The sequence below is a fragment of the Heterodontus francisci genome, chromosome 11, assembly GCF_036365525.1.
Source record: "Heterodontus francisci isolate sHetFra1 chromosome 11, sHetFra1.hap1, whole genome shotgun sequence".
NCBI lineage: Eukaryota > Metazoa > Chordata > Chondrichthyes > Heterodontiformes > Heterodontidae > Heterodontus > Heterodontus francisci.
In genome coordinates, this window is record NC_090381.1 from 117,168,913 (window position 1) to 117,195,584 (window position 26,672).

A 26,672-nucleotide genomic window follows, 5' to 3' on the forward strand; every position below is an offset into this window, starting at 1 on the left:
TGACCCTCTAGTACTTCCTCTCTCATTATGCTTATTGTATCTAGAATTTCACGCTGCTCCTCTTTTACTACAATGTCTGCACCATCCCTCTCCTTTGTGAAGACAGAGGCAAAAAATTCATTAAGAACCCTGCCCACATCTTCTGCATCCACGCATAAGTTCCCTTGAACATCTCTGATAGGCCCTACCCTTTCCTTAGTTAGTCTGTTGCCCTTCATGTACTGATAAAACATCTTTGGATTTTTGTTGATTTTTACCTGCCAACAATTTTTCATGTCTTCTCTTTGCTTTCCTAATTTCCTTATTTACTTCACCCCTGCACTTTCTATACTCCTCGAGACTTTCTGAAGTATTAATTTTTTTTGTGACCATCATAAGATTTCTTTTTCTGCTTTATCTTGCCCTGTATGCTTCTAGATAACCAGGGGATTCCAGATTTGGTCGTACCACCCTTTATCTTTGTTTAGTTTAGTTTAGAGATATAGCACTGAAACAGGCCCTTCGGCCCACCGAGTCTGTGCCGACCATCAACCACCCATTTATACTCATCCTACACTAATCCCATATTCCTACCACATCCCCACCTGCCCCTATATTTCTCTACCACCTACCTATACTAGTGACAATTTATAATGGCCAATTAACCTATCAACCTGCAAGTCTTTTGGCTGTGGGAGGAAACCGGAGTACCCGGAGGAAACCCACGCAGACACAGGGAGAACTTGCAAACTCCACACAGGCAGTACCCAGAATTGAACCCGGGTCGCTGGAGCTGTGAGGCTGCGGTGCTAACCACTGCGCCACTGTGCCGCCCATTTTGTGGGGACATGTCCACACTGTGTCTGTAGATTCTCGCTTTTGATTGCCACTGATTTTCCTTCAAGTAGCTGTATGCAGTCCACTTTTGACAGATCACCTCTCAGCTCTGTAAAATGTGACACCCACCCCCCCACCCCCCCCCCCCCGCAGTTAAGAACTTATACTCCTCTTTTATCTTTGTCTTTTTCCATGATTATGCTAAAACTATCTGTATTATGGTCACTATCTCCAAAATGGTCACCCATTGTTACTTCATCCACTTACCCAGCTTCATTACTGAAGACTAAATCGAGAATTGTATCGCCTCTTGTTGGGCTTGTTATGTGTGGACTAAAAAGTCTCTTGAATGCAATTCAAGAATTTTGTGCCCTTCACACAGTTTGTATCCCAGTTGGTATTTGGGTACTTGAAATCCACAACTATTATTGCCCTATAGTTTTTGCACTCAGAAATTTGTTCTTCTATCTCCCTGTCACTATTCGGGGGTTTACAGTACATTCCTAGTACTGTGGCTGCCCCTATTTTTTATTTCTGTGCTCAACCCATATGGCCTCATTTGATGATATCATCTTTCCTCACAGCTGTATCCAATAATGCTACACTCCTTCCTTTTTTATCCCCCTCTCTATCCCACCTGAAAACTCTCTATATCCAGGGATGTTGAAATGCCATTTTTGTCCCTCTTTAAGTCAAGTTTCCAATATAGTTGGAAAAGGTATAGAAGAAATTTAATAGAATGTTTCCAAGGATGAGGGATTACAGTCATGTGGATAGACTGAAGAAGCTGGGATTGTTCTCCGAGAACAGAAGGCTAGGAGGAGATTTGATAGAGGTGTTCAAAGTCATGAAGCGTTCTGATTGAGTAAATGAAGAGAAACTGTTTCCAATGGCTGAAGTATTGACAACCAGATGGCATAGGTTGAAGGTGATTGGCACAGGACCAGAGGTGGCATGAGGAAAAACCTTTTACACAGCAAGTGGTTGGGATTTGAAATGCCCTGCCCTATAGCATGATGCATACAGATCCTATAGTAGGCTTCAAAAGGAATTTGATAAATACTTCAAGAGGAAAAACGCAGGGAAGGGTATGAGGAAAGAGCAGGGGAGTGGGGCTAACTGGATTGCTCTTTGAAAGAGCTGGCAAGACTTGATGGGTGAATGGCCTTTTTGTGCTGTATTCTATAATTGCACTTCTTACATAACAAGGACTCACTTTTCAAGTACAGTTGTTTGTGTAGCACTTTGAGCAGGCTTGATGTTGTGATAAGGTCCACCCTGAAAGCCCTCTACCTGTCCAATGATTTCTCTCTCGCTCTCTCTCCTTTTCCTCAGGACGCTTGTTAAACTAAAGGTGCTTTGTAAATACAAGTTCTGTCAATGGTCTTTGCACATGAAGGCAACGAATGTTAACTTGTGCAATCATTGGGGGATTTGGGCTTGTCGGAACATTTCTTTCACAAGTAAAATAAGACAGACTTGCATTCATCTTGCATCTGTTCAGACCTTTCAAACATTTCCCAGTTCTTCATGTATAACCAGGTACTCTCTGTGATGGTTTAGTGGCTAAAAATGGAACTGGTAGCTTACCTTGGCATCGGTCCAAGCTCTGATTATTTTTTTCCAAAGTACTGGGAGTGTCAGCCTAGATTGTGTTCAAGTCCTGGACTGGGTCTTAAACCCACTGGCAGGCACCTAGACTCTCTCTATATGGAGACAAATGGGCAGTGAGTTGTTGGTGTGGTGACCTCGTCAAATGAAGAGGTTCTGCTTTGTAGGGAATCTGAAAGGTAGCCTTCGTTGAAGTAAGTATATTTATTTTAGCAGCTGTGGAGCTGGAAGACTGAAGATCAGACTTCATTTTGATCTCTGCAGAAGATTTCTTTTAAAATGTCCACTCTCCATTTAATTTTCTCTTGTGTGCCATCCATCCATTTCTGCAGAGCGTCTACTCACATCTCCCACTGCCTTCACCCCACCATTGATGGTTGTGTCCTCAGCTGTCTAGGCTCTAAGCTGTGGAAATCTCTGCACCCCTGCACCCCCCCCCCCCCCCCCCACTTTAAGACACTGCTTAAAATCCACCTCTTTGAACAAGCTTTTGGTCTCCTGTCTTAACATCTCCTCTTTGGCTTGGTGTCAACTCTTGCCTAATAATGCACCTTGGGATGTTTTACTAAAATAAAAGTGCAAGTAGAGGTAGTAGTAATCAAAATAACTGCTGAGGTGGGGGGAGAAATCAACTAGGAACCCTGCTGTTAACCCTGATCCCCATTCAGTCATCTGTTTTGGGGAAACAAATGGTTTGAGGAAAGTATGAGGATGGGCTGTGGGGGCCACTGTGGTTGAATGGTTTTTATACATTCCTGGGATGTGGGTGTCGCTGACAAGGCCAGCATTTGTTGCCTATCTCTAATTGCCCTTGAGAAAGTGGGGGTGAGCTACTTTCTTGAACCACTGCAGTCCATGTGGGGTAGGTATACTCACAGTGCTGTTAGGAAGGGTTTTGACCCAACGACAGTGAAGGAACGGTGATATAGTTCCAAGTCAGAATGGTGTGTGACTTGGAGAGGAAATTGCAGATGGTGGTAGAGGTTGCAGGTTTGGAAGGTGCTGTCGAAGGAGCCTTGGCGCATTGCAGCAGTACATCTTGTAGATGGTATACTCTTCTGCCACTGCATTGGTGGTGAAGGGAGTGTATGTTGAAGGTGGTGCTTGGGATGCCAGTCAAGTGGGCTGCTTTGTCCTGGATGGTGTCGAGCTTCTTGAGTGTTTGTTGGAGCTGCACCCATCCAGGCAAGTGGAGATATTCCATCACACTCCTGTCATTCAGGCCCCCAGCTGCCAAGAATGAGGCACATTAATTTTGCCACATGGACATTAAACTTAAAATTGTAGCTGGGAAGAAAAGAGGGTCTGTCACAAAGAATTGCCAAGCTCCTTGCAGGAAAGACATTTTTTGTGTACTAGCAGACAGTGTTGGAACAAAGGAACCAGTCCCTGCTCCCAATGCACAGAAGACGTGGTCAGATCAGTTTAGTCAATAACTAACTGGCTGTTGCAGTGTTTTGAACTGAGAATTTGAACTTGCCACAGAGTTTTGAACTTAGAAAGCTGTTTGCTCTTGGACCGAAAAGACCTCTTGTGGTTGACTTGCCATGTCCTCTCCTGTCTGTTCTCATCTTTCTCACCCAGCTTTGGAATCCATTGAAGACCTATGAACTCCAAGAGAGAATAGTCTCCTACAGTGAACAAGGTTTAAGAATAGTGGGCCCCAACGAAAAGCAAGAACTACCTACAAGCAAGGTCTCTACAGTGAGCTGCAGGCACAGTAACAAGAAACTCTTCAGATATTGCCTCAAACCTCTCCACTTTATTTTTCTTCTCTTTTCTGTCATACTAGCGTGGGGTGCGGTGTATCCGTAGGCATTAACTGTATTAGAGTTTACGTTTAATAAATTTCATTTTTCTTCTTAAAACCTAAGAGAGTCTGTTTGTGCTCATTTCTTTGCCTTATAATTGGAAAACGGTGAACAATGATTCACAAAGGGTGAGCTCAAAAGACTGGGTGTTTAAAATTAAATCCTTTTTACAGTACGACCAGGTAAAGGCTGAAAGGGACCCCTAGACCTCTTTCTCACCTCCCAGCTTGGTGGACAGGCTTTGAAGAGTCAGGAAATGAGTTACCTGCTGCAGAGTTCCCAGCATCTGACCTGCTCTTGGAGCCACGGTATTTATGTGGCTGGTCTAGTTCAGTTTCTGTTCAGTGGTAACCCCTCAGAATGTTGATGGTGGGGGATTCAGTGATGGTAATGCTGTTGAATGTCAAGGGGGGATGGTTAGATTCTCTTGTAGACGGTCATTCCCTGCCAGTTGTGTGGTGCGATTGTTATTGCTGTTTATCAGGCCCTGCAAGTGGGTGCGGGTTACTTCAGTATCTGAGGAGTTGCGAATGGTACTGAACACTGTGCAATCATCAGTGAACATGGAGGGAAGGTAATTGATGAAGCAGCTGAAGATGGTTGGGTCTAGGACAGTATCCTGAGGAATTCCTGCAGTGATGTCCTGGTGTTGAGATGATTTCTAACAACAAGCTTGATACCATCCAGGACAAAGCAGCCCATTTGATCAGTAGCCCATCACCCACCTTTTAAACATTCACTCCCTCCACTACTGGCACACAGTGGCAGCAGTGTGTACCATTATACAAGGTTGTTACGACCAGATGAGACAGGGGTCTAGGGGTTCCCTCTCAGCCTTTGCCTGATTTAACCATAACAGGGTTTAATTTTTAAAAACACTGTTTTTAGCTCTCTCCCCACCCCCTCAGTGAATCCTGGTTCACTGCTTTCCAATTGTAAGGCAGAGAAATTAGACATATTTAAACAAGAAAGTTGGAAGTTTATTAATCTTAAACTCTAATTCGGTTAACGACTACGAATACGTGACACGGCCACACTAGCATGCGTACGCAATAAACACACATGCAGATAGAGACAAAGAAAGTAGAAAGAATAAAGGGGAAAAGTTTGAGGCAATATCTGGTAGTTATTTACAGTCCTTTAAGTTCAATGTGGTCTTTGGTTGCCATTCGTTGGGGCCCAGTGCACACTTCAGTTTGTTTCAATGTAGGAGTCTTTTCTTTCTTGAGGTTTAAGTGACTTCAGTGGGTCCAGAGGCTTGTGAGAAAGTGAGATCGAGACAGCCAGGAGAGAGGTTGACTTGTTCCAGGTTCCGTTGCACTCTGCAGTCTGACCCCGAATTGTCCTGTGTCTCGTTCAAAAAGCCTGGACCAGCCAGTTAGTCATGTGACCAGCTGGCTGGCCCACTTCTGCATTTGCGGATTCCAAAGCTCTCGGTGGGGCGGGGGGTGGGCAGTGTAGTGCTGTCTCCCACCCTGACAAGATATGGATCACCATTGCTCAGACCAATTTCTGTTAACTGAATCAATGAGCAATTCTTTTGTCTCTCCAAGCACTGTCTCTTAATATGCAAATGTTCTTCCAACCAACTGTCTGGTGATCGCTTGTAAAATAAGTCATTTCTTCACTCCAGCAACAGTTTAACATTAATGTTCATATGACAAAATTAATATGCCTCATTCTTGGCAGGTGGGGGTCTGCATGACGACATGCATTGCAGCAACTTGCCAAGCCTCCTTCAACATCATCTTCCAACCAATGACTTCCACCACCTAGAAGGACAAGGGCAGTAGATGCAGAGGAACACCACCATCTGCAAGTTCCCCTCCAAGTAAAGCCTGCCTACCCGACCCAAACCTGACGACACGTGTCTGGGTCCAGTCGGATCAACATTCTGAGTCTAGCATTCGGGCTCTGCTCGGGTCAGGCTGGATGGTATTGCTCCCAGGAAGTCACGGGATCAGGCTTACCCATGATTCCCCACAACTCCATCTGCAGGAATAGCCTGCTGCTGGAATGGATGAAGAATAGTCAGGTTGGGCGCAGAAAAAATTAAAGAGCTCGGGTCGGGTTCGAGTTGGCTGAGGTCGGGCCGGGCCCGGGTCAGGTTTTAATTTTATGCCCGAGCCAGGCTTTACCTCCAAACCACGCTCCATCCTGACTTGGAACAATATCGCTGTTCCTTCACTGTCACTGGATCAAAATCCTGGAATCCCTTCCTAACAGCACTGTGGGTGTACCTGCACCCCAAAGACTGCAGTGGTTCAAGAAGACAGCTCACCACCACTTTCTCAAGGGCAATTAGGGATGGGCAATAAATGCTGGCCTAGCCAGTGACACTTTCATCCTATAAAGAATATGTGCTCAGTATGATTCCAACCAGTGGAGAGTTTTTCCCCCGATTCCTATTGACTTCAATTTTAGTAGGGCTCCTTGATGCCACATTCAGTCAAATGCTGCCTTGATGTCGAGGGCAGTCACTGTCACCTCACCTTGAGTTCAGCGCTCTCACCCCTGTTTGGACCAAGGCTGTAACGAGGTGTGGAGCCAAGTAGCTCTGGCAGAACTCAAACTGAGTGTCAGTGAGCAGGTTGGTAAGAGCTGATTGATAGCACGGTCAATGATGCCTTCCATCACTTTACTGATTGAGAGTAGATTGATGGGACAGTAATTGGCCAGATTGGATTTGTTCTGCTTTTTGTGGACAGGACATACTTGGGCATTATTCCACATTGCCAGGTAGATGCCAGTGTTGTAGCTGTTTTGGAACAGTTTGGCTAGGGGTGTGGCCAGTTTTGGAGCACAAGTCCTCAGTATTACAGCCAGAATCTTGTCGGGGCCCATATCCTTTGCTGTATCCAGTGTGTTGAGCTGTTTCTTTAGCCAATTCGATTCACTCTACATGATAAAGACGGGCATCTGTGATGCTGGGGACCTCCGGAGGAAGCGGAGTTGGATCATCCACTTGACACTTCTGGCTGAAGATGGATGCAAATGCTTCAGTCTTATCTTTTGCACTGATGTGCTGGGCTCCTCCATCATTGAGGATGGGGATATTTTGTGAAGCCTTCTCCTCCTGTTAGTTATTTAATTGTCCACCACCATTCAGGACTGCAGAGCTTAGATCTGATGGTGGTTGTGGGATCACTTAGCTCTGTCTAGTATTGCTGACAGTTACTGAAGCTCCCACATTGCAATCAGGAACAGGAGTTTAGTGGTTCTATGACTGGATGAGTAATCCAAAGACCCCTGCTTCTGTGCTGCAAATGACCGATAATTTTAGAGATCAAATTCAAATCCCACCATACAGTTTTGAGAATTTAAATTCAGCTTAAAGAAATAAATCTGGAAATAAAAAGCTGGCATCGGTACAAGTGCCCACGAAGCTGTCGTTTTTTAAAAAAAAACCTAACTAGTTCAGATGCTCTTCAAAGAAGGAAACCTGCTCTCTTTCCCCAGTCTCTCCCTATATGTGACTCCAGTCTCACATCAGGAGGACAGTTGTTAAGAGTCAACAATGTTGAAGTGGCCAAGCAAACCCCTCAGTTATATCAGAACCTTGACCAGTAGCTCAAGAAGAGGGACCAACTGCCATCTTTGATGGACATGTGAACTAGTTAGGCTTTTAAAAAAAAACGACAGCTTCGTGGGCACTTGTACCGATGCCAGCTTTTTATTTCCAGATTTATTTCTTTAAGCTGAATTTAAATTCTCAAAACTGTATGGTGGGGTTTGGACTTGATCTCTAAAGTTATTGGTCATTTACAGCACAGAAGCAATGCCCCTATCCCAAGTGTGAACGAGAATAAAGGAATCTTTCAATTCTGAATTAACTGCTTACAACATTACCCTGCCTGTGTTTAATAAGTGGGGACAGGGCGGACAGTGCTCTAAGCTGCAGCTGTAGCTATGGTTAAAGTGCAGGTGCTTGAGCCACTGTTGGGTTCCTTGCCCACTTCCAACCCCCACCATCAGACAATTCAAAGTAGCAGTTGCTTCCAATGTCAACTCCTTTAATTTTGATCGGCTCCCTCTGCCAGATGCTAACAAACGGTTAAGGTGACCCGGGGCTGTGGAGCAGAGAAAGGGATAAACAAGGCATCATGTGACTGTTGGAATGTGCTTGACACCACGGAATGGAAACTTACTCCGTCCAGACAAAACATTGCAAACTCAAACGGAATGATGCAGGTAGACACAAGACTGTACGAGTACGAGGAGAAGCTAGATGCATGCCAGTCACAGTGTCTTTCCTCTAATGTTTCAGAAGATCGCAAGCACGAGCCGAGCACCCCAGCTGCATACTTCTCCAACATCCTAGCTTGCTCCCAAGGAGCTGCCGACTCATGTTGGAGCCCACTATCAGCTCCAGTACTGCCAATGGCCATTCTTCTCCCTTCACTTGTGGGATGTGGTTGTTGTTAGAGAGACATGTTTGATGCCCATCCATAGTTGCCCTGAGAAGGTGGTGGTGAGTCACCGTCTTTTCAGCGGTCTGACCACTCGTCCAACATTTATTCTTGGATGAGCTGTAATTTCTTCCATATAAACATTGGGAAGACCAAAGCTGCCGTCTTCTGACTCCATCTCCCTCCTTGGACAGTGTTTCAGGCAGAACCAGACTATTCCGAGTCAGCATCTTTATTTGATCAAACGCTGAGTTTCTGGCTCTGCAGCTTCTCCATGTCAAAGACCACTGACACCCGCCTCCAATTTTCCTTCCAGCGTGTTCTGCTGGTGAAATCCTCATCCATGCCTTTGTCTTCTTTAGCCTTAACTATTCCAATTCCCTCCTGACTTCAGATTCTCCAACATCCAAACCTTCAAAAAAAAAAGGATGCGCTTTTGCTACCAGACAAAATGGAAAAAAGGTCAGGTGACCTCTCCTATCATGTCTGGACCAGCCTTGGAGAAAGCATTAAAAATGCTAATGGTTACCTTTTCCAGCTAGTTGGACTAATGAACTTTCAGACATCGCGTCTCCAGACTTGAACTCTGGATAATAGGTGTGATTCAACACCACTTTATCAAGATGAGCAACATTTCAAACACCATGTTTAACAATGGCCACACATTCAGAGATATTATATGAAAATACCAGGGGAGAGCAACTCTGGGCACCAGACAGGAACCAAGCCTGATGAGATTTTTTTGAAAAGAGACTTTTCTGTACAGGCAGCCAGAGAGCAGAGCAGAGACAGGAAAGCCAGGAGTCTGAGAGAGATCTATTCCAGCCAGGATGACCCTGTTGAATACCATCCTAAAAACTACCAAGAGACAGAGACAAAACAGTGACCTTTGAAAACTCCCCATCTGAGAGATTGAAACAGAATCTTCATCAGTTGGTAACTGAGATTTCACCATAGCAGTCTGCAGCAAAGCATCCGTCCATCTGAAGCTCTCCAAAGCTTGAACCAGCAGAAAAGGAAGATCAGGCCTGTACCGTTTAAATTTTCCTACGGGAAAACCAGCAATGTTTCACAATGAACTTTTTTTTTCTAAAAATCTGAACTAAATGCATGCTATCTTTTAATATATCTCTTCTCGTGTGTGGGTGAAATTGTGAATTTTTGGGTTTTGTTGAATAAACATTTATTTGTCTTTAAACCTACAAGAAAACCTGTCTGTTTATTGACCATTAAAACACTCAAAGGTTAAAACACAATTCTAACGAAACACGCTCCTCACCAAAGGCTGCCTTTTCTTCAGCTGCCTTTGTCTGGCACTCTGGAATTCCCTCCCTAAACCTCTCCGACTCATGGCCCTTTCTTTAAAACTCACCTCTTGACTTAGCTTTTGGTCACTTCTCTTAATATTTCCTCCTTTGTGATTCATGCTTCTGTGAGTTGTCGCGGGTTGTGTTCCCTCTGCTAGCGGTGCTATATAAATGCAAGCTGTGCATAATGATTAGGGCTTTCAGTATCCCATGGTTTGCTTACTAGATGTGGGGGTGGGGGGGTGGGGGGAAGAATTCCTAATGTCTTCACAAATCAGCCCATTTAGTTAGAGTTTGCAAAATAGCATCAGCTGCTCGGTGACAAACCTTTTACGATTGAATGAACTATTTGGTGATTTGAGGCTAACAGTGTCAGATTTATCGAGAGGCTTCGAATGTCCATTTGTATTGTTTTGATCATTCTCATCCATAGTGAAGTTAGTGCCTCAAGCATGAGTGATAATCGAGTCTTGCAAGGGTCACTTTCCATTGAATGTCATACCTTGAGCTCCTGTTTTTCTTTTTGCGAGCCTCATCTGTCTTGTGTTGTCAATGGCTTGTAAGTTCTGATTTTTTTTTTCTCTAAGTGCTGCTCTGTGTCTTTTTTTTATTTTGTGTAATCTGTTTGGGAACTAATTGAGACTGGCTTTCTGAAGCCTGTGGCCTGAGAAAATATAGCACTTAATGCAGGATCTTGAATGTAACATAAACACCAGGACTTTACTGGAACAGGCCCCTTATTGTAATGTTTTCAAATAAATACAGATGTGATTTGAAGAATTGATGGTAATGAGGGTCTCAGCAGTGTGTATAATAATGTTTTGTACAAAATCACTCTTTCTCAATAAGTGTGCCTTGTCGCATTGTCAGTCCTAATGAAATATCTGTGCAGCCACTGAACTACCTCCTGCTGATCCATTACATTTGCTACTTTCTGTTTCCACCGTTTCCCCCCCACTCTGGTTCCTGACTTGAGCTGTAGCTTAACAAACTGGCTGAAATAACTGCTGCAGCACAGTGGGTAACCGGACATATCCGAGCTTTGGCCAGATAAACTCCTGGCTCAAATTTTCTGATGCATTCCTGGGCCAATTCTTAACTCCAATCAGGGTCTCCCCTACCCCTGCTCATGGTAGAGTCTGCTACTGAATCATTCAACTGAGACATTGCAGAAAGAAACTCCGTCTACAGTAGCAGGCCCCTTACTCCGTGTCGGGCCAGAGCATGTAAATTTATACAGGTGAAAAATAAATTTAAAGCAGGTAGCAGGAAGAACTTTTCAACCATTCCTCACTGAGTTTAAAAAAAAAAATACCCAACAGTTTAATAGCAGCAAACACAGTTGGATATTCACAATACAGTTAGATAATAGAGATAATATGTACCAGAGGGAGGGGCTTCAAATGGTCACCTCCCATCCCTGACCTACCTGGTGTTGGTGTGGAGTCACCTCCAAGTGGAGTGTCCATCCAGTGAGATATGATCAGGGAATGCCAGTGCATTCAATGTGCAGGAGATAATGACTGGGATATGGAAATGTAATTCAGTCCTCATATATTCTGTCCTTATTTTTATATTGCAATTAGAAATTCCTGTGCCCACTTTTATAATTGAAAGTGCGTATGTAATGAATAATGGCAGTACTTGTCTAGTAACAGAATCGCTACGCAATTGTAAAGTTTTAGTTTCCATTATACCTGTGGATATAGAAATGTTAAAATAGAAGGAACTATTGTGCCGTTCTCAATCTCAATGTCCCAAAGCCAGTTTAGTCATTGTAATGTAGGAAATGCAGCTGCCAATTGTGCAAAGCAAGCACCCACAAACAGCAGTGACCAGATAATCTGTTTTTGTGTTCTTCATTGGGGGATTAGTATTAACTAGAACACTGGGATGAACCCCACTGCATTCAGATAGTGCCATGGGATCTTTTATGCCCATCTGAGGGAGCAGACAGCCTTGGTTTAAAGTCTTGGTTGAAAGATGGTACCCCTGACAGTGCAGCAGTCCCTCGGCTGACCCTCCAGTGCCAGTACTTAGATTTTGACCTCAAGTCTCTGAGATGGGAGTTGAATCCATGACCAGTGATTCCAAGACGAGAGTGTTCCCACTGAACCATAATGAGCCTTAATGTTGTCCAGGTGTGAGCACAAGCTAACATGCTTTCTAAATGTTTTCACATCATGAGATGCAAGTCAAATTTTTTTTTAAAAAGGACCAGTGTTTGTTTTGGACTGCATCCTCTGTACATGTGACTGCAGTGGACACATCTGTTAGGGCTACCACAAGAGCACCAGAATTAGGAGCAGGAGTAGGCCATTCGGCCCCTCGACCCTGTTCTGCCATTCAGTAAGATCATGGCTGATCAGATTGTGGCCTCAACTCCACTTTCCTGTCTGCCTCCCATAACCCTTGACTCCCTTGTTTATCAAACATCTAACTAACTCAGCCTTGAATATTTTCAGTGATCCAGCCTCTAACTGCTCACTGGGGAAGAGAAGTCCACAGACTAATGACCCTCAGAGAAAATTTCTCCTCATCTTCGTCTTAAATGGGAGACCCTCAATTTTTAAACTGTCCCCTAGTTCTAAACTTCCCCACAAGGGGAAACATCCTCTCATCATCCACTCTATCAAGTAATCTCAGGATCGTGTATGTTTCAGTAAGATCACCTCACATTCTTCTTAATTCCAATGGGTAGAGGCCCAACCTGCCCAGCCTTTCCTCATAAGACAATCCCTTCATCCCAGGAATCAGTTGAGTGAACCTTCTCTCAACTGCTTCTGATGCAATTATATCCTTTTAAGTAAGGAGACCAGTCACAGTATTCCAGATGCACTCTAACTAAGACCCTGTACAGCTGTAGCAACACTTCCCTACTTTTATACTCTTCCCCTTGCAATAAACTAATTTGGTTGAGCTGTGATGTTTGCCACAGTTAAGTAGCTGGTGATACTCTCTGTCCTCATTCACACAAGAAGAAGGGTAGCTTGGATGAATATTGGGGATTCTTGAGTTTGGAACTGTTCCCAACTTTGGAGCACTTCAGGAACACTTGAGCATTCTGATGATTTTGTTTTTGATTTAGTATTTCTGATCAGTGGCTATTTCCTGGGTACACCAAGCCTGCTCCACACAGTCAGTCATGGCTTTTCATCTGCAGACTGACAAGCAGCCAAGAAAAGAGCCAAGTGAAGAAAAGAGGAGAGCTAGGAATTAAAAACAGCTGGGCTTTTATTCATTATTAAACTGAAGGCAGCAGTGCAGGAAGTTAAACTGGAGAGCGTTTAACAGGAAAGAGTCTGACTGCAGTCCAAGCCTATGGAATATCAAGAATTTCTGTATATGTAGCTATAGGAATATATAAGCTGTTGGATGGCATTCTCCGAAGATGTGGATCACATTCCCAGTGCCACTGGACGGAGCTTTCCATGGGAGTGATCCTGGAAATTGTTTTCTCTCTTCTTTTTGTGTGTAATTGGATATTGTGACCATGAAGTCTTTTTCTTCAGTTGGAGATTGATACTGTCTCTTCACCCAGCAGCATGGGTATTGTGTGTGTGTGTGTGTGTCTGTGTGTGTGTCTGTGTGTGTGTCTGTGTGTGTGTGTGTGTGTGTGTGTGCTACCCAAACAATGTCATCAGTTCCAGGCTCAGCAAGGGCAATAATTAAAAATTCAGTGATGCAGTGTGACTGCGTCCATTTGACTATAAATTTGTATGGTTGAATATTTAACACCCAGAAAGTCCTGGTACTTTTTTTTTTAAGATATAAAGAGCTGTCCTGTACAAATCAAAACAGCTGTTTGAAAATCTCAGAAGGAATTGATCAGTTTGAGTTTCTGAGAAACGGTTTAGATTAATTAAACGCTCTGGAACTTATCACTATTATACAGAAAAGTGAATGTATTTCATTAACCTCAGGACATCCAAAAAGGACTTGCAGCCAGTGAAGTGTATTTTTTGAAGTGTAGTCAATGCTGTAATGTAGGAAATGCAGCAACCAATTTGTGCACAGCAAGATCCTAATAAACAACAATGTAATAAATGACCAGATAATCTTTTTTGCGTGCTAGTTGAGGGGGAGACAGTGGCGCAGTGGTAATGTTTTTTGTTTATTCATTCATGGGAGGTGAGTACCACTGGCCAGGCCAGCATTTATTGTCCATCCCTAATTGCCTTTGAGAAGGTGGTGGTGAGCTGCCTTCTTGAACCGCTGCAGTCCATGTGGGGTAGGTATACCCACAGTGCTGTTAGGAAGGGAGTTCCAGGATTTTGACCCAGCAACAGTGAAGGAACGGTGATATAGTTCCAAGTCAGGATGGTATGTGGCTTGGAGGGGAACTTGCAGGTGGTGGTGTTCCCATGTATTTGCTGCCCTTGTCCTTCTAGTTGATAGAGGTTGCAGGTTTCGAAGGTGCTGTCTAAGGAGCCTTGGTGCATTGCTGCAGTGCATCTTGTAGATGGTACACACTGCTGCCACTGTGTGTCGGTGGTGGAGGGAGTGAATCTTTGTAGATGCGGTGCCAATCAAGTGGGCTGCTTTGTCCTGGATGGTGTCGAGCTTCTTGAGTGTTGGAGCTACACCCATCCAGGCAAGTGGAGAGTATTCCATCACACTCCTGACTTGTGCCTTGTAGATGGTGGACAGGCTTTGGGGAGTCAGGAGGTGAGTTACTCGCCTCAGGATTCCTAGTCTCTGACCTGCTCTTGTAGCCACGGTATTTATATGGCTACTCCAGTTCAGTTTCTGGTCAATGGTCGCCCCTAGGATGTTGATAGTGGGGGATTCAGCGATGGTAATGCCGTTGAATGTCAAGGGGAGATGGTTAGATTCTCTCTTGTTGGAGATGGTCATTGCCTGGTACTTGTGTGGCGTAAATGTTACTTGCCACTTATCAGCCCAAGCCTGGATATTGTCCAGGTCTTGCTGCATTTCTACACGGACTGCTTCAGTATCTGAAGAGTCCTGAATGGTGCTGAACATTGTGCAATCATCGGCAAACATCCCCACTTCTGACCTTATGATTGAAGGAAGGTTATTGATGAAGCAGCTGAAGATGGTTGGGCCTAGGACACTACCCTGGGGAACTCCTGCAGTGATGTCCTGGAGCTCAGATGATTCACCTCCAACAACCACAACCACCTTCCTTTGAGCTCGATATGATTCCAGCCAGTGGAGTGTTTTCCCCCTGATTCCTATTGACCTCAGTTTTGCTAGGGCTCCTTGATGGAATTAGTAATCCAGAGGCCCAGACTAATGCCCTGTGGACATGGGTTCAAATCCCACCACGGCAGCTGGTGGAATTTAAATTCAATTAATCAATAAAAATCTGGAATTGAAAGCTAGTCTCAGTAATGGTGCCATGAAACTGCCATCAATTTGTCATAAAAACCCATTTGGTTCACTAATGTCCTTTAGGGAAGGAAATCTGCTGTCCTTACCTGGTCTGGCCTACATGTGACGCCAGACCCACAGCAATGTGGTTGACTCTTAAATGCCCTCTGAAGTGGCCTAGCAAACCACTCCGTTGTCCAGGGCAACTCTGGATAGGCAATAAATACTGGCCCATGAAAATTAAAAATAAATAAATATTGGCTAGGGCACCAGGGAAAACTCCCCTGTTCTTAAAATAGTACCATGGGGTCTTTTAAATCCACCTGAGAGGGCCGATAGTTTAACATCTGGTCAGAAAGACCGCAACCTCGAAGAGTGCAGCGTTTCACTCTGTCCTGTCCCTCTGATTGTGCAGTATTCTCTCAGGATGGTACTAGAGTGTCAGCCTAGATTATGGGCTCAGGTTTCTGAGCGCTCCCATGTTGTGGTTCACAGGTATTCAGGAGAGGAGAAAATTGGCAAAAGTGTGCAGATACAATGTGTTTTTTAAAAGAAAGTAAAATGCAGATCACACCATGTGGAGCAAACAGTAATAATGGTGGTGGGTGGCAGCTGTACTTATCCTCTTAATTACCATTAAAACATTTTCTAGATTTTATTTTTCCATTCATGGTGACTTCAGAGCTTTGTGGAGGAGTCTGTAAAATTAACAATTGATTTAAACCAATGAGGGAACCCTAGTCAAATTGAAATCACCGGGAATCATGGGTAAAACACTCCACCGGTCAGAGTCGTAGCTAGCACAAAGGAAGGTGGTTGTGGTTGTTGGAGGCCAATCATCTCAGTCCCAGGACATCACTGCAGGAGCTCCTCTGGGTAGTGTCCTAGGCCCAACCATCTTCAGCTGCTTCATCAATGACCTTCCCTCCATCCTAAGGTCAGAAGTGGGATGTTCACTGATGATTGATGCTGAACACTGTGGATTTGCAACTCCTCAGATGCTGAAACAGTTCATCCTTGCATGCAGCAAGACCTGGACAACAGTCCAGCTTGGGCTGATAAGTGGCAAGTAGCATTTGTGCCATACAAAGCCAGACAATGACCATCTCCAACAAGAAAGAATCTAACCATCTCTCTTTGACATTCAATAGTATTACCATCGCTGAATCCCCCACTATCAACATCCTAGGGGCTACAATTGACCAGAAACTGAACTGGAGTAGCCATATAAATACGGTGGCTATAAGAGCAGGTCAAAAGCTTGGAATCCTGAGGCGAGTAACTCACCTCCTGACTCCCCAAAGCCTGTTCACCATCTACAAGGCACCAGTCAGGAGTGTGATGGAATACTCTCCACTTGCAACTCCAACAACACTCAAGAAGCTGAAAACCATCCAGGACAAAGCAGCTCACTTGATTGGCACCCCATTTACAACCTTCAACATTCACTCCCTCCACAACTGGGGCACAGTGGCAGCAGTGTATAACATTATACAAAATGCACTGCAGCAACTCAGCAAGTCTCCTTTGACAGCACCTTCCAAACCCGTGACCATTACCATCTTGAAGAACAAGTGCAGCAGGCACATGCAAACACCAGCACCTGTAATTTCCCCTCCAAATCACACACCATCCTGACTTGGAACTATATCACCAATCCTTGACTGTCATAAGAGCATAAGAAATAGGAGCAGAAGAAGGCCATTCAGCCCCTCAAGTCCGCTCCACCATTCAATAAGAATATGGCTGTTCTGATTGTGGCCTTCTCTCTACTTTCCTGCCTGCCCCCCATAATCCGCAACTCCCTTGTAGATCAAAAATCTGTCTAACTCAGCCTTGAATATACTTAATGATCCAGCCTCCACTGCTCTCTGGGAAAGAGAGTTCCAAACATGAACGGCCCTCGAAAAGAAAAAATTCCTCCTTATCTCTGTCTTAAAAGGGAAACCCCTTAATTTGAAACCTTAGTTATAGATTCCCCCACGAGGGGAAACATCCTCTCCGCATCTACCCTGTTAAGCCCCCTCAGAATCTTATACTTTTCAATAACATCACCTTTCATTCTTCTGAACTCCAATGAGTATAGGCCCAACCTGCTCAACCTTTCCTCATAAGACAAACCCTTCATCCCAGGAATCAGCTGAGTGAACTTTCTCTGAACTGCTTCCAATGAAGGTATATCCCTCCTTAAATCAGGAGACCAAAACTGTACACAGTGCAGTGGGTACAGTCTCACCAATGCCTTGTATAGTTGTAGCAAGACCTCCCTATTTTTATGCCCCATCCCCATTGCAATAAATGCCAACATTCTATTTGCCTTCCTAATTACTTGCAGTACCTGCCTGCTAACTTTGTGTGATTCATGTACAAGGACACCCAAGTCCCTCTGTGCCACAGCATTCTTCAGTCTCTCTCCATTTAAATCTGCTTTTCTATTCTTCCTGCCAAATTGGACAACCTCACATTTTCCCACATTATACCTCATCTGCCAAATTTTTGCCCACTCACTTCAACTTTGCAGACACTTTGTATCCTCCTCACAACTTGCTTTCCTACCTATCTTCATATCGTCAGCAAATTTGGCTACAATACACTCAGCCCCTTCATCCAAGTCATTAATATAAATTGTAAATAGTTGAGGCCCCAGCACTGATCCCTGTGGCACTCCATGAGATACAGTTTGTCATCCTGAAAATGCCCCATTTATCCCGACTCTCTGTATTGTTAGTTTGCTAGTCCTCTACCCATGGTAATATATTACCACAAACAACATGAGTTCTTATCTTATGTAGTAGCCTTTTATGTGGCACTTTATGGAATGCCTTATGGAAATCCAAATACACCATCTACTGGGTTTTCCTTTATCCACCCTGCTTAATACATCCTCAAAGAACTTTAATAAATTTGTCAAATATGATTTCATTTTCACAAAACCATGTTGATGCTGTCTGATTGTATTGTGATATTTCTAGATGTCCTGCTACTCCCTCTTTAATAATGGATTTTAGCATTTCCCTGACTGATGTTGGGCTAACTGGCCTATAGTTTCCAGCTTTCTGTCTCCTTTCTTGAACAGAGGTGTTACATTTGTGGTTTTTCAATCCACTTAAACCTTTCCAGAATCTATAGAATTTTGGAAGATTACAACCATTTCATCCACTATCTCTGCAGTCACTTCCTATAAGCCCCTCGGATGCAGGTTAGGGGGATTTCCCAGCTTTTACTCCCATTAGTATTCCCATTACTTTCTCTCTAGTGATAGTGATTGTTTTAAGTTCCTCTCTCCATTTTGCCTCCTGATTTTCTACTCTTGGGATGCTTTTTGTGTCTACTGTGAAGACAGATACAAAATACTTGTTCAAAGCCTCTGCCATTTCCTTGTTTCCCATTATGAATTCCCCAATCTTGCCCTCTAAGGGACGAATGCTCACTTTAGCTACTCTTTTCCTTTTTATCACAGAATCACAGAATAATACAGTGTCCTTCCGAAATGTCAAATACCCTTGAATATTCAGGCCACAGCCTTGGTCACCTTGTAACCATGTAATGACTATCATATCATTAGCACAAATAGAAATAAATGAGTATCAATTCATCCATCTTTTTACAAATGCTGTGAGCATTCAGATAAAGAGCCTTTAATTCTGTCTTATCATTTTTGCCTACTCTGACCTTATTTGCTGGTGCACTCTTATGTTTGTACATTATGTCCCTTCCTGTCACACTCTGGTTCTCATGACCCATATCATTACCCTGCACTGCTTCCCTGTCCTTTCTCTTTAACTTTCCAAATCTCCCCTCATGTGAACCCTTCCACCCACTATTTATTTTAAAGCCCTTTCCACAGCCCTAGTTATATGATTCACCAGGACACTGGTCCCAGCATGCTTCAGGTGAAGGCCCCGTCCCAATGGTATAGCTCCCTCTTTCCCCAGTACTGGTGCCAGTGCCCCATGAATTGAAACCCATTTTTCTCACACCAATCTTTGAGCTATGCATTCACCTCTTGTGGCTCAGGTAGTAATTTTTAAACATTTTTTTAAAGTAACTTTTTAATTTAGCCCCTAGATGCTCATAGTCCCTCAGCAGAACCTCTTAGTCCTACCTATGCCATTGGTACCCACGTGGACCAGGACAACTGGCTCCTTCCCCACCCACTCCAAGTTCCTCTTCAGCCCCGAGGAGATGTCCTTAAACCTGGTGCCGGGCAGACAACACAGCCTTCGGGACTCACCCTCACAGCTGCAGAGAACCGTATCTAACTCCCTAACTGTACTGTCCAATACTACAACATTCCTTTTAACTTTTTTTCCCCCACACCCCCACCTCACTTGAATGGCTGCCTGCACCACAGCGCTGTGGTCAGTTTGCTCAGCCTCCCTGCTCTCATCCACACCCTCTGCAAGAACATCGAACCTGTTGACAATTACAAGGGCCGATGCTCCTCCAGTGCTACCTTTTCGATCCCCTTACCTACTTCACTTGCAGTGACACCCTCCTGTCCCTGACCACAGAACTAATCAGAAGTACCTGGCCTAAGGGGTGTGACTCCCTCCTAGAACAAAGTGTCCAGGTAACTTTCCTCCCTGCCTGATGCATCGCAGTGTCTGAAGCTCAGATTCCAGCTCATGAGCTCTGAGCTGAAGTTCCTTGAGCTGCAGACACGGGCAAAACCAAATTGTCCGGCACCAAATTCAAACTGCCTCCTTTTAGTTCATTTTCCATATCCTCCCTGTTCCAGTTTTCTACTTTCCCAAAGGTGTAGACTGGGACTTTGGGTGCCTTTGGGAGGTGGGGTGCTGGGGGTGAGCCTTTTGCAGCCAATCCCAGTCAGTTGATGTCTGCACAAACACACGCACACACAGATCACGTAAGGAGTGAGCATCTCTCCCACATCCCAGCCATCCTAGGGGCACTGAGGCCAATAGTAGCCCTTAAGTAGCGATGGGGCTGAGGTGGGAACTCAGAGAGTGGGGACTGAATCGGAGATCGTCCTTGTCCGTGTAATTCCTGTTCTTCTTTGGGCCTCCTTATCTCGAAAGACAATGGATACGCCCCTGGAGGTGGTCAGTGGTTTGTGAAGCAGAGCCTGGAGTGGCTATAAAGGCCAATTCTAGAGTGACAGGCTCTTCCACAGGTGCTGCAGAGAAATTTGTTTGTCGGGGCTGTTGCACAGTTGGCTCTCCCCTTGCGCCTCTGTCTTTTTTCCTGCCAACTACTAAGTCTCTTTGACTCGCCACATTTTAGCCCTGTCTTTATGGCTGCCCGCCAGCTCTGGCGAACGCTGGCAACTGACTCCCACGACTTGTGATCAATGTCACAGGATTTCATGTTGCGTTTGCAGACGTCTTTAAAGCGGAGACATGGACGGCCGGTGGGTCTGATACCAGTGGCGAGCTCGCTGTACAATGTGTCCTTGGGGATCCTGCCATCTTCCATGCGGCTCACATGGCCAAGCCATCTCAAGCGCCGCTGACTCAGTAGTGTGTACAAGCTAGGGATGTTGGCCGCCACGAGGACTTCTGTGTTGGAGATACGGTCCTGCCACCTGATGCCAAGTATTCTCCGGAGGCAGCGAAGATGGAATGAATTGAGACGTCGCTCTTGGCTGACATATGTTGTCCAGGCCTCGCTGCCGTAGAGCAAGGTACTGAGGACACAGGCTTGATACACTTGGACTTTCGTGTTCCGTGTCAGTGCGCCATTTTCCCACACTCTCTTGGCCAGTCTGGACATAGCAGTGGAAGCCTTACCCATGCGCTTGTTGATTTCTGCATCTAGAGACAGGTTACTGGTGATGGTTGAGCCTAGGTAGGTGAACTCTTGAACCACTTCCAGAGCGTGGTCGCCAATATTGATGGATGGAGTATTTCTGATGTCCTGCCCCATGATGTTCGTTTTCTTGAGGCTGATGGTTAGGCCAAATTCATTGCAGGCAGCCGCAAACCTGTCGATGAGACTCTGCAGGCATTCTTCAGTGTGAGATGTTAAAGCAGCATCGTCAGCAAAGAGGAGTTCCCTGATGAGGACTTTCCGTACTTTGGACTTCGCTCTTAGACGGGCAAGGTTGAACAACCTGCCCCCTGATCTTGTGTGGAGGAAAATTCCTTCTTCAGAGGACTTGAACGCATGTGAAAGCAGCAGGGAGAAGAAAATCCCAAAAAGTGTGGGTGCGAGAACACAGCCCTGTTTCACGCCACTCAGGATAGGAAAGGGGTCTGATGAGGAGCCACCATGTTGAATTGTGCCTTTCATATTGTCATGGAATGAGGTGATGATACTTAGTATCATTTGCGCTGTGCAAACGACTACTGGCAACACCTATGCAGTCATTCCTGTACACAGCAGATATTGCACTTCCTTCTTGTGCAGACAAGGAATACATTGCACTCAGTTCTCCAAACACAACCTATTGTTGGTGTCCTGTTCCATTTACAATTCAGGATAATTTGTCTATTCCATTTTGTGAATTTACCCTATTTCAGCTGGTATTGGACCACCTCACACTGGAGGGAGTTGAGAAGATGTTTATTAACACTTCAAATCTTTCTTTTAACAATAGTTAGTCTTGATAAATAATCTAATTGCCTTATGAGACAGGGCAGCTATTTAAGTTAAAAAGTCTCTCACTAAAGCACACTGCTTTTACAGGCGGAGCCTCCAGTACCATGTTGTCATTCTTTGGACAGTGAGCAGCTATGGTTATTCAACCTTACAGTGCATCACACTCCCTCACCACCAAGCTCTCACAGGCTCACTTTGATAAGATCACTGGATAGGAATCACTGCCACAGATGATTCGGGGAGCTGAGGCTAAAATATGTGACTCTGTTGGTAGTCAGTTGACTTGACTTAGATCAGCTAACACAGCCCAGTTGGGACCTGGTTTGTCAGACTTGGTACCACACTCGGCCTTTACCAGATTGAGCCATAAAGGGGGAGACAGATCCTTGGTTTTGAACCTCTCAATACTGAACCCATTGGCTGGCTCCTGTTGAAGGTCCCAAGTGCGGTGAACCAGACGCACTGACTCAGCTTCCCTTCCCCCCCCACCCCCCCCCCCCCTTCGCTTTGGTTGGATCTGAAGACATCGGTTTCCTCTTCAATTGACAGACCTTGTGGAGAAACAAGAACTGCTTTGTGCTATCGAAACTTCCAGCAGTCTGACCTTTCGTTGTGACCCATGAGAGTCTGTTGAAAAAAAATCCAATTTCTATTGAATCTGGGGATGTTTTTGTAAAGGAAAGCTTCTGAGTAGATGGAGCAGCACAGCAATGGAAAATTGGGTTAATTTACTGCGGCTGATTGTTCAGCGTGTGCACAGTGAACTTGCAAAGTATCATAAATCAGTCCTACCCTCTGTACATGTAGTATTTCAGTTCCAGACAACACAAAAACAAACTAGGTCTTGTGTTTCGACCCTAGGGCGCTAAACTTTTCCTTGAAGCATTTACAATAACTGTATAGAAATAAATGGTGTGTAACACGACGGGTTAGTGCCAATCACAGCATAACATAGGAACAGGAGTAGGCCATTCAGCCCATTGAGCCTGCTCTACTATTCATAGTTGATGTGTACCTCAATTCCATTACATTGTAAAAAGAGTAGACAGAGTTATGTTCTCTCATAACTACTTTAAAGTGCAGTGACTGCTAATATAGGAAAGTCAGGTGGCCATATTGTGCAGAGCAAGATCCTACAAACAACACTCAGGTGAATGCCCAGTCAATGTTATTGTTGGTTGTGGGAGGAATGTTGGCCAGGTCACCGAGAGAACTTACCAGTTTATGAGTAGCATGGGACAAAGTTCATCTGACCCACTAGAAAAGGCAAACAGTGCCTCAGTTTAACCCCTCAACTGAAAGAGTGCACCTCCGACATTGCAGCACACCCTCAGTACTGCACTGAAGTGCCTGCCTAGACTCAAATCTCTGGAGTGGGCTTAAACCCGTGGCCTTCTGATGACGGGAAGAGTGCTACCACTGACTCACAGATGCCGCAGCCCAAGTTCTCTCCTGAGAATCATGTCCCATATTGGTTCACACTTTAATATAGCACACCTGAGATGAGTGAGAAGGAAAGAGGGCATGTAGGAATTGCTGGATGAAGAAATACCAAAATCCACCAGGTTTACCTTCTACCATCCTGGGAGTTACCTGATACAATGGTCACGAAGTTGTTGACCAATCACAGTAATCAATCTCTATCAATCCGTCTACAACAGATCCAGACGTGAGGTGAGGAAATGCCCAGTGATGGAGAACTTTGGGAACCAGAGCTCTAAAGTCACCTGTTCCTCCCAAACGTTCTACGCTCACCTTATCTAATGTCTTAAATTACGCTTGTACTGTATCCAAAATGGAAATAGGAACTGATGCGACAGGAGATAACCTTCATGACACAGTCAACAAATCATCTGCTGGGTTATCCTGTTTGGAGAGGGCACAGTTCATTCAGCACAGCGTGGCCGACATTAAGTGGCGCAGGTGATTGCGGCCTGTGACCTCAGTCCTCATCTTTGGGTAGCTTGAGTCTGTTGACTCCTGCTCCCATCGTCTTGAAGTAGGTTCAGCAGATGGGAGCTGGATGCCCAAGGTGATGAACTGGAGCAAAGGTCCTAGCGATCGTTGAGCCACTCGTTCCAAAGGACACTGTACAATTTGTATGTTGGTCTCCTCGCTGGAGTCGATGGTGTGTGTAGAACATAAGAAATAGGCATGGAGTGGGCCATTTGGCCCTTCGAGCCTACTCCACCATTCAACAAGCTCAGGGCTGATGATCTGGAGGGGACAGGGTCATTCTTTCATAGTTTCAGTTCAATAACATGGAGCTAATTACAGCTGATGGAGAACTACAGAGGAACTGTTGATCACATGGAGGGTAAGCACTGACCTGGACCGAATGGCCTGTTTCCATGTTGTAACTTCTATATGGAACAGCTGTCTGCTCTTCATAAACAGCTGGTCAGTACCTTGGATCTGCATCAGCTGACTAGCCTGTACTTCTCCTTTGTTTAGTCACGGTAACATGCAGTCACACTCTGCAGCTATCTGCAATGTTAGCTAACGTATCTGTATGATCGTGTGTGTGTGCACATACCATCCTCCTCGAAACCCTTTCTAGTAAATTCCGCAAGTAAATTGCTAATCTCTCCATCCCTGGTGACCCCTAATCATCAGTGCTTGTAAACTGACTGTTGTTTCTGTCCCTTGGCAAAGCCCAGTTGAAGAACTTTCTGGAATGCTTTAGAGACAAAACTTTATAGCTAGTTAAATCATTATCATTAACATAACCATTATCAGCACCTGTCCTGAAGGCTTGAAGTGCCCTGTTTATGGTTCCTTCAGGGATTGTGCATGGAGTATAAAAGCAGGGAAGTCTTGCTACAACTGTACAGAGCATTGGTGACACCACACTGTATACAGTTTTGGTCTCCTTATTTAAGGAGGGATATACTAGCATTGGAAGCAGTTCAGAGAAGGTGCACTAGGCTGATTCCAGGGATGAAGGAATTGTCTTATGAGGAAAGGTTGAGCAGGTTGAGTCTGTACTCATTAGAGTTTAGAAGAATGAGAGGTGATCTTACTGAAACATATAAGATTCTGAGGGGGCTCGACAGGGTAGATGCTGAGAGGATATTTCCCCTTGTGGGGGAATCTAGAACTAGGGGGCACAGTTTCAAAATAAGGGGTCTCCCATTTAAAATGGATATGAAGAGGAATTTGTTCAGTCAGAGTGTGGTTAATCTTTGGAATTCTCTTCCCCAGAGAGCGGTGGGGGCTGGGTCATTGAATATATTCAAGGCTGAGTTAGACAGACTTTTGATTGACAAGGGAGTCGAGGGTTATGGGGGGCAGCAGGAAAGTGGAGTTAAGGCCACAGTCAGATCAGCCATGATCTTATTGAATGGCAGAACAGGCTCGAAGGGCTGAATGGCCTACTCCTATTCCTTATGTTCTTATGTTTATGAGAACAGTGACTGCATTCCATTGGCAGTGAAACTCTTTGGGAGGTCCTGAGGTTGTGAAAGGCCCTATAGAAATATGAGTTTGTTTCTTTATATTGGTTATCTGTGATAACGAGAGATTGTCAAATGAGATGCCAGACTTTATTATATAAAATGACATAAAGATACAACACAGAAATGGGCCATTGGACACAACCATTCTGTGCTTGTGTTTATCCCCCACAGGAACAGGAGCCTAATCCCATCTGCTGCCCTGTCCTCATATCCCATTATTCCCTTCAATCACCCGTCTAACTTATTCTTAACTGTTGAAATAGTCTCTGCTTCAATCATTAATGCTGCTAATGTATTTCACAGTCTCACAATCTAGTTCAAACAGCCATATAAGAGGAAAGTCAGTCTGTTTTTAAAAAAATGCTTTTTGGAAAGATGCTGCTCAACTATTCCAAGCTGGATCGGAGGCAGGACTGGGATCAATCCCCACATTCTGCTCCTTGTTTTTGCCACTGATGAAAAGAACTCCCAAAACTGTCAATAACCATATTGCAACAGCAGCAGAACTGGGAGAAAGTGAGTGGGCTTTTAAAGTCAAACTGCATGAGACAGAAATATCTCAACATGTTACTCAAAAATTAACATCCAAAACAGGGCACTAGTGAAATACTAGAGGATATTTTGATTAGCTGGGTATTGGGGATATTGGGTACCTTTACTGGTGACTCCAGGCTGACCTGTGAGAAAAAGACACACCAGGCTTAAGTTGGAGGGTTAGGGCCTCTGAAAGCCTCTGACCTCACACTGGCTGCCTCACCGGGATATCTACAGCTGTCAGAGAACAGATGCTCTGTTGTGGAGATGCTTTGCACAGTGCTGTTATCAAAATAAGAGGGGTGAAAGGGCAACATACCTTCCTGTCTTCTAATAGCCATTTGTTCTTATTGAGTTGGAAATGATTGGACGTTTTCTACAGTAAAGTTGCTCGAGACACCCAATACCCAGCTAAGCAAAACAAGTCCACTGGTGTTTCACTTGTGTTCCTCTTTTCCCCAGGCAGGGCCCTTTCATTTGATTCACCCTATGCTGAAATGCTTCTGTTTCAGAGAATGTAGGAAAGGGCACATTATCTGTACCTATGAGCAGGAATAAACCTGGTCAGGTGTGAGGCCTTCATCTAGGATCAAATTCTGACATCCAAAACACTCAAAGTTTTACACAACTTTCTTACTTGGTGACCAGGACACAACAACCTCCCTGAAAAACTCTTTCGGGTTCTCGCAGATTCTCGTCTTCTCAGTTTTATTAGTGTTGATCGCTAAAATAGGCACAGGAACCATTGGATTGGTTTCTAGGCTTTTCTTTCTCCAGCTCACTCCTAGATCACATCAGGAATGGAGGTCCCAGTTGGAAATCCCC

The 26,672-nt window shown here is 44.6% G+C and overlaps 1 protein-coding gene across 1 annotated transcript in view; it reads left to right on the top strand.

Annotated features, from left to right (window-relative positions):
* p3h2 (prolyl 3-hydroxylase 2) overlaps positions 1–26,672 on the top strand; it is a 198,756-nt gene that overhangs the window by 53,509 nt on the left and 118,575 nt on the right. The window lies entirely within an intron of this gene.